The 7,365-nt window shown below is 36.7% G+C and overlaps 1 non-coding gene across 1 annotated transcript; it reads right to left on the reverse strand.

The window, feature by feature from the left end:
- Positions 1 to 5,977: 5,977 nt before the first annotated feature.
- On the reverse strand, positions 5,978 to 6,084 carry LOC141663118 (small nucleolar RNA R71). The gene has a single exon (XR_012551203.1). It is a non-coding gene; the product is annotated as a small nucleolar RNA R71 (small nucleolar RNA).
- Between the last annotated feature and the right edge of the window lie 1,281 nt (positions 6,085 to 7,365).

Consider the following 7,365-nt stretch of genomic DNA (forward strand, 5'->3'; position numbering starts at 1 on the left):
AAATCTCTCAGAATCTGATGAACTGGAATTCCACAGGCAGCTCCAAAATCAGATTGAGGAAATAACAGAAAGCTTGGAAAGAGATCCAGACCTTCAAAACACTAGACAAATCTGCTCAGGCTAGATGAGCATCTTGAAAAATGACTGTGAGCAAAACCTTGTACATTTTTTATTAATTGAAGCATTTTTCAGTAATATCTACTTTCTCTTAAAGTTATATTCTTAGGATGTTTTGTTATCATCAAGTATCTCTTAATTATGGCTACAATTCCAGTAGACATAAATTGGGGGAGATTGTTATGTATATGTTGTGTACTTGATGATTTCATGAACAAAACACCTTAGTAGATCTTACTTAGTGAAATAAGTAGCACTCGACGGATAAGATTTATAGTCCTGACGGATGACTCATTATAGTCCCGACGGATGATGATTTAGTATCCATCGAGTGAGTAGCTTATGTAACAATAAGTCTTTACACATTTCTGCATTCACCATTGTATATATTCTGTAAGTAGTATTCAAGTCATGTTGACTTTAACTAGATATGCAGAATAGGTTGATTAATTGTACATAGATGATGTCTTGTAATTCTGCATAAATAAAATGAAGTCAAGTGACAGTTTGCTACCCGACGGATACCTGTAATAAAGTCGACGAATGATCAAATAGACAACCCGACGGATGATCAATAACTCGACGGATGATCATGAACCCGACGGATAAAAATTCAAATATTTGTTGACAGTGACAACACAGTCACATACGTCGAGTGGATGCAAATAGAATGTGGTAGCCTATTCAACTGGGTTTTCGAGAATAATGAAGCATTGCCATTTCCATGCTATTATGAAGATATTCAAAGATGCTGGAATAGAGTAAGGAAGTAGCATTGTAATAGACTAGATAGTTTTTGTTTTATTATCTTGTCTTATTACTTTGTAATCTTGGTGATATATAAACCAAGTAGTAGCAACTAAGAAATAATTGATCTAAGAAAAAAAGCAGAGAAACATTTGTAAGCAGGATCCTTAGCATTTCTCTGTAGTCTTAGAAGTTCAATTGTTGTAAGCAGCTGTGAGCATTTCTGCACACAGTGTTCTCTTGATATATATATATCTCTGGTGGAATTATTCAAATCCACCAGAAAGTTTTTAAAGACTCTTGTTTTTAATTACTTGTGTCTTGATTCACTTAAGTTTTTATTCCGCATTGTGCTAATCAATACACTTATATTTATATTTGAGTTAGAACATTTTATTTCAAGAAAAAGTTTCAAGAATTCCATTCAACCCCCCTTCGTAATTCTTGTCATATTGTTAAGGGACTAACAACTACCACACTTGACACAGATTTTTCTAGGAGCATATTTATCAGGTGTGTAGTTGTTATGCTTGTTAATTCCTACTTTACCATTTCTATTATTTTCTTTTTAGCCTCTGTTTTAATCTCAATCTTTTCTAGTCTGTCACTCAATTGCTTGATAGTCATATGACCAATATTAGCCTTTTCTCTCTTTCTTCACTTGACTGGATTCTCCTGGAACAAAATTCTTGAAATTGATCCATATTTCTCATTTAACTTGGCAAGTTTGGCTTTACTCACAGGTTTGCTCACAGTCGACGGATGAGGATTTATATCACTCGACGGATAACCCTTTTTATTATCCGACGGATTGAAAGGAATATGTCCTAAGTCCAATCATGTATTAGGATTTAGGAATAACTTTATGTAATCTATTTTGATTTCATTGATATTAAAAAGACTTGTTTTGTTTTATTACGGGCTTTATCTATTTAAGTGTTTAAATAGATATACCATAGTTTAGAGTAAAGCTTTTTATGGATTATGATGAGATCATAATAGTGAGACCTAAAAAGATGATAACTCTAAACTTAAATAGTTCCTGGTCATAGGATTACTAACTGGTAATTAATAATCCGCAAAGATCGGTACATACTATGTTTGCTTCATTATGAAGGATGTCTGTTCTCATAGACATTTGTGTGGTGACACTATAGCTAGTATGTAGGTGCTTATTATAGAATAAGTTCACTGAACATGACTCGCACAGCTGAATAACTGATGGAGTTCACTCACGTGTCAGCAGTTGTTCACCTAGTGATAGTTGTACAAGTATCCTTAGACTTGAGGTCATCATAGTCATCTTGTGTACACTGAACTATGCTTTGGTTTAGTTCTTAGTCTCCAGGGACAATTATTAGGGCTCTTCTGGGTATAGGAATTTGTACACGAAGATAGTGTATGATCAATAAAGGATCTACCCCTTCCAGTGAAGGAAGCGAATGTTCAAGGCTGATCCACTTATGCTAGTTCAGGAATCTCTGGCCAGAGTAAATGAAATTAGAAAGGAGTTTCTAATTTGCATAGAACTACGCATAATAAATGGTAAGCAAGTGATTAAATTAGATAGGCTTGACACGAGATCCATGCCTTGTATTAATCGGGACATTGTAGGGTAGAAGGAGTTATTGTACGGTAACTATTCACTGACAGGTTCTTGGTATTCTAAGCAGTGAATTCATATTATCCGGATAGTCGCGATATGTTGAGAAGCATCACTCACGATGTAGAATAAATGTGATTAATTAATTAATCATATTTAATAAATTAGAGAATTTATATAAATAATGATAAAATAGTTTTATTATTATTTATTTCTACTACCGGCTTAATATTGAACCTACAGGGTCACACCATAAAAGGAGAATGATTTTATGGTGGAGGAATTAATTAATAATGGCTAATAATTATTTATTTGTGAAATAAATAATTAATTAGCAAATTTAATAATTGATTAAATGAGATTTAATTGATTATAAATTAATTAAGAAAAGTTCTTAATATTAATTAAGGATTTAATTTTTGGAAATTAAATCAAGAGAGAGAATTATTTCTAAAGTGTTTAGAAAAAGGATTAATGATTAAAAGGTGTTTTAATTATTAATGAGATAATAAATGGAATAATAATAATATATTTATGGAAAAATTTCAGCTGAAAATTTTGCCTATAAATACACTATTATAGACCCTAATTTTATTCTAACCCACATCGAACCCGAAATCCAAAAAGTTTGGAAAATCCAATTCTCTCCACCTCCTTCCTCCTCCTTAACATCGTTTTCTTGGTGGATACCGGTGGAGTGCTTCACACTTGAGGAGCAACTGCTAAGGATCTCTGATCGTTATCTCCGAATTATTTTAAAAGGTTAGATTCGATCCCTCGAATTTTTATTCACGATTTATATGCTTTTATTTGGATTTTATATGTCTAAAAGTGTTTTGCCATGCCCCCGCTGCGTTAAAAATCCAACGGATGACCCTCATCATCCGTCGAGTCTACATCTGTTAGCAATCCTTCAACCAAATTGGATTCTAACTTCTCCTTATTCTTCTTCCAGGCTGCATCACAAAAGGACTCAATACCTTGAACTTTGGTGATTTGAGCATGAACATCTCTAGATGTTTTCCATGCCTTAATCACCTCCTGTTCTCGTTCAAACTGCTTCTTCAAGATCTCTTCTTTCTTCAAGAACTCAGTTAATTCATCCTTAGCAATTTTACACTCAATTCTCAATTTTTCAAATTCAATGAACTGAGACTCTAGCACATTATTCCTCTCACTTAAAAACAAATTGTTTTCTTGATTTTAGCATTTTCCTTAGTAAGAGACTTAAGTGTAACACGCAAATGATATAATTCTGTAGACATGTCATTTATTGCATCATTACACTCAGCTTTAGATAAATGTGCAAGGTTAGTGGTGATTACCTGATTACTTGAAGAACTTGTCTTTGTTTCATCAGACTTGGCCATTAGGGCTAGATTGACATAGCTGATATCCTCATCCTCATCCAGACCATCTGTGCCCAATCATTTTCTTGTGTAATGAAAGCCCTTTCCTTTTGTTTGAGCAACTCAAAGTATTTCTATTTATAATCCACAGGCTCAAACTTCTTTTTGCTGGAATCTGATTTTCTACACTCACTGGCAAAGTGCCCTGCTAAGCCACATTTGAAACATTTGAATTTTGATTTATCCACTATGTTTCTATTTGGCTTAGCTGCTCCAAAGTTCTTCTTGAACTTGAGCTTGGCAAATCTTCTGGAAAGAAATGCAAGATGTTCATCAATATCCTCCATATCATCTTGGCTCAAAGAATCTTCATTTTCTGCTACCAGCCCCTTGCCCTTGTTCTCACAGACCTTTGAAGTTGATTCAACAGCTTCCATCTGCATCTCCTTCTCTTTCTCCTACTCAGCAACTAGTGCAATGGATCCTCCTTTCTTCTTTCCTCTCTCTGATAAGTGGATTTTATATCCACTTTGAACGCTTTATTACAAGCTTAAATTGGTGTTTTGGACTCAAGTTGTTGGTATTTTGATGTGTTTTTGTGTTATTGCATTTCAGGTATCAGTTATATAAAGAAATGAGCTTTTAAAGGAAATATGACAAAAAGTAATCATATTCGGAAGCCAAATCCATTGTCAAGTTGTAGAGAATCTCAATAGCTTCACGTGGGCAGTTGAATCGCCTAATTCTGACGAGTAGAACTCAAGTTATGGCCAAAACAAGATTTATCAGAAATTTTTTCAGACGGGTGCTGAGCGCCCGCCCGGAGAGCTGAGCGGCCCGCCCAGAGAGCTGAGCACCCACCCAGAGAGCTAAGCGGCCGCCCAAGGCACGGATAGTCGCTGATTTCGCCTAAAAAACCTTTTTTGAGTGGAATTTGACGATTTTAAGGGTCCAGGTCCACTAGGGGCGTATATATACTTAAAAAAGGGTTTTCATCATCCGGGAAGATTGGGATACCAAGGAGAAGTCCTAGAAGCACAGAACAACTCCGAAAAAGAAGATCTTATTTTCAACTTGTGATTCTTTGAATTAGTTGTAACTTTGGATGCTCGTTTTCATTCTTGTTGAACCTAAATCTCGTTTATTCATACTTTAATTATTATTTAGTTTATTAAGACCTTGTTTTATACCATGCTTTCATTGGAACCCATGGTGATGATGAGTTCAATTATGAACTAATCGTTGTCATGGGATTCTAGCGGATTTACTTATGGATTTCAATAGTTAATTTGTTTCGATATCTTGGTGTGTGGTGATGATTGATATCCTAGTATTGGTTGTGCTTATTCATCTTATGTGCGTAGCTAAAATATAAGATAACGTGTTAATCTCTATTGAAGCGACAGTGAATATAGAGGTTTAGAACTTGTCATGCTAGCATAGGTTCATGTATGTGTATGCATGATTCGTAGGTAACTTTAACCATTTTACTTGCCCTATGTAATCATTATGGATAACTTGTGCTTAAACCGTTATGTTGTCAAATTCTATAGACATATAGGGTCTCAATATAATTGGTGCCTATTCAGCTTCTATCTCTTTTGTGGATGTCTGGTAGAATGGTACTCGTGTAACGAAAGTTGGCGTTTATCAGTTTCGTGTTATCCGATTAGTGTCATCACCATCACATGCTAAGGTTACAATAAGGCTATTGAATGAAGTAGTAATGAAGTTAGAATCCCATGTTTGTCATATATAGTAATTCAGTATAATGGGAGATCCAGCAGCACGAACGAAAGCCTTGATGTGTTTTTCTCAACCTAAGATCAATGACATTCAATCTAGCATTGTTCGGCCAGCTATCACAGCTAATACCTTTGAGATCAAGCCTGGCATAATTCAATGGGTGCAGAATTCAATCCAGTTTGGGGGTTCTCCAACTGAAGATCCCAATATGCACATTAGGGACTTTATTGAGATATGCGACACCTTCAAGTTCAACGGTGTTTCTGAAGATGCTGTGAAGCTGAGACTGTTCTCATTCTCTCTGAGGGATAAGGCTAAGAGTTGGTTACACTCTCTACCAGCTGGTTCGATTACTACTTGGGAAGATCTTGCTCAGAAGTTTCTTACTAAATTCTTCCCTATGATGAAGACAGCTGCAATCAGGAATGCTCTTACTCAATTTGCGCAACAATCAGGAGAATCTTTATATGAAGCTTGGGAGCGCTACAAGGAGATGCTTAGGAAGTGTCCTCATCATGCAATTCCTGATTAGATGATCATCACTTGTTTTTACAATGGGTTGGGAGCACAGTCCAGACCCATGCTCGATGCAGCATCAGGCGGAGCATTATGGGCAAAGAGCTATGAGGAAGCTTATGATCTAATTGAACTGATGGCTGCTAATGAATATCAGTATCCAATCCAGAGATGTCTACAGGGCAAGGTAGCAGGAGTTCTTGAAGTGGATACAGCTACGGCTATCACTGCTCAACTAAAGGCGTTGTCTATGAAGATCGATTCTCTGGCTAACTATGGTGTTAAGCAGATAATTAGTGTTTGTGAGCTGTGTGCAGGCCCGCATGTGACAGAGAAATGCGCTATATCTAGTGACTCAGCTCAGTTTGTGAGCAACTTTCAGAGATCGCAGCAGCCAGTTCAAACACTTATCATCTTGACAACTGGAATCATCCTAACTTCAGCTGGAGCAACAATCAGAATACGATGCAACAGCCGTTCCAGCAGTTTGGAAATAAACTATTCAACCCTCCTGGTTTTCAGCAACAAATTGCACCAAAACAACAACTCCAAATTCAACAACAAAATCATGATGCAGGTCTATCTTCGAATGAAAAATCTGAATTGAAGGAGTTGAGGCTTATGTGCAAAAACCGGGCTCTTATATGACAAAGCCAGGCTATTTCTATCAAGACCCTGGAGAACCAAATAGGGCAAATTGCTAATGCCTTATTGAATCGACCATCAGGAACGCTTCCTAGTGATACAGAACCCAATCCAGGCAAGTTGGAAGTTGAAAAACAGGTGAACGCCATCACCTTAAGGTCTGGAAAGGTTGCAAAGCCCCAAATTCAGCAAGACGAAGAGCCTGAAAAGTCTCAAGTTCCAGAATCTGAAGTTTTGGCTGAAGAAGATGTGCAGAAGGAAGTAGAGGTGGAACCAAGGAAGACTATTGTGGAACACACTTCTCTGGAGGGTAATACAGGGGAGAAACAGATCTATCCTCCACCTCCTTTTCCTAAGAGGCTGCAGAAGAAAAAGCTGGATAAGCAGTTTGAGAAGTTTTTGGAGGTGTTCAAGAAACTTTATATCAACATACCTTTCGCTGAAGCTCTTGAATAGATGCCTAGTTATGCGAGATTTATGAAATCTCTCGGAAAGTGAAGCTCGATGACTTAGAGACCGTTGTTCTAACAAAGGAATGTAATGTTGTGCTGCAACAGAAGTTGCCTCCGAAGCTTAAAGATCCTGGAAGCTTCACTATTCCTTGCACCATCGGAAACTTATCGTTCGAAAAGTATTTATGTG

The sequence above is a fragment of the Apium graveolens genome, chromosome 5 (genome assembly GCF_009905375.1).
Source record: "Apium graveolens cultivar Ventura chromosome 5, ASM990537v1, whole genome shotgun sequence".
NCBI lineage: Eukaryota > Viridiplantae > Streptophyta > Magnoliopsida > Apiales > Apiaceae > Apium > Apium graveolens.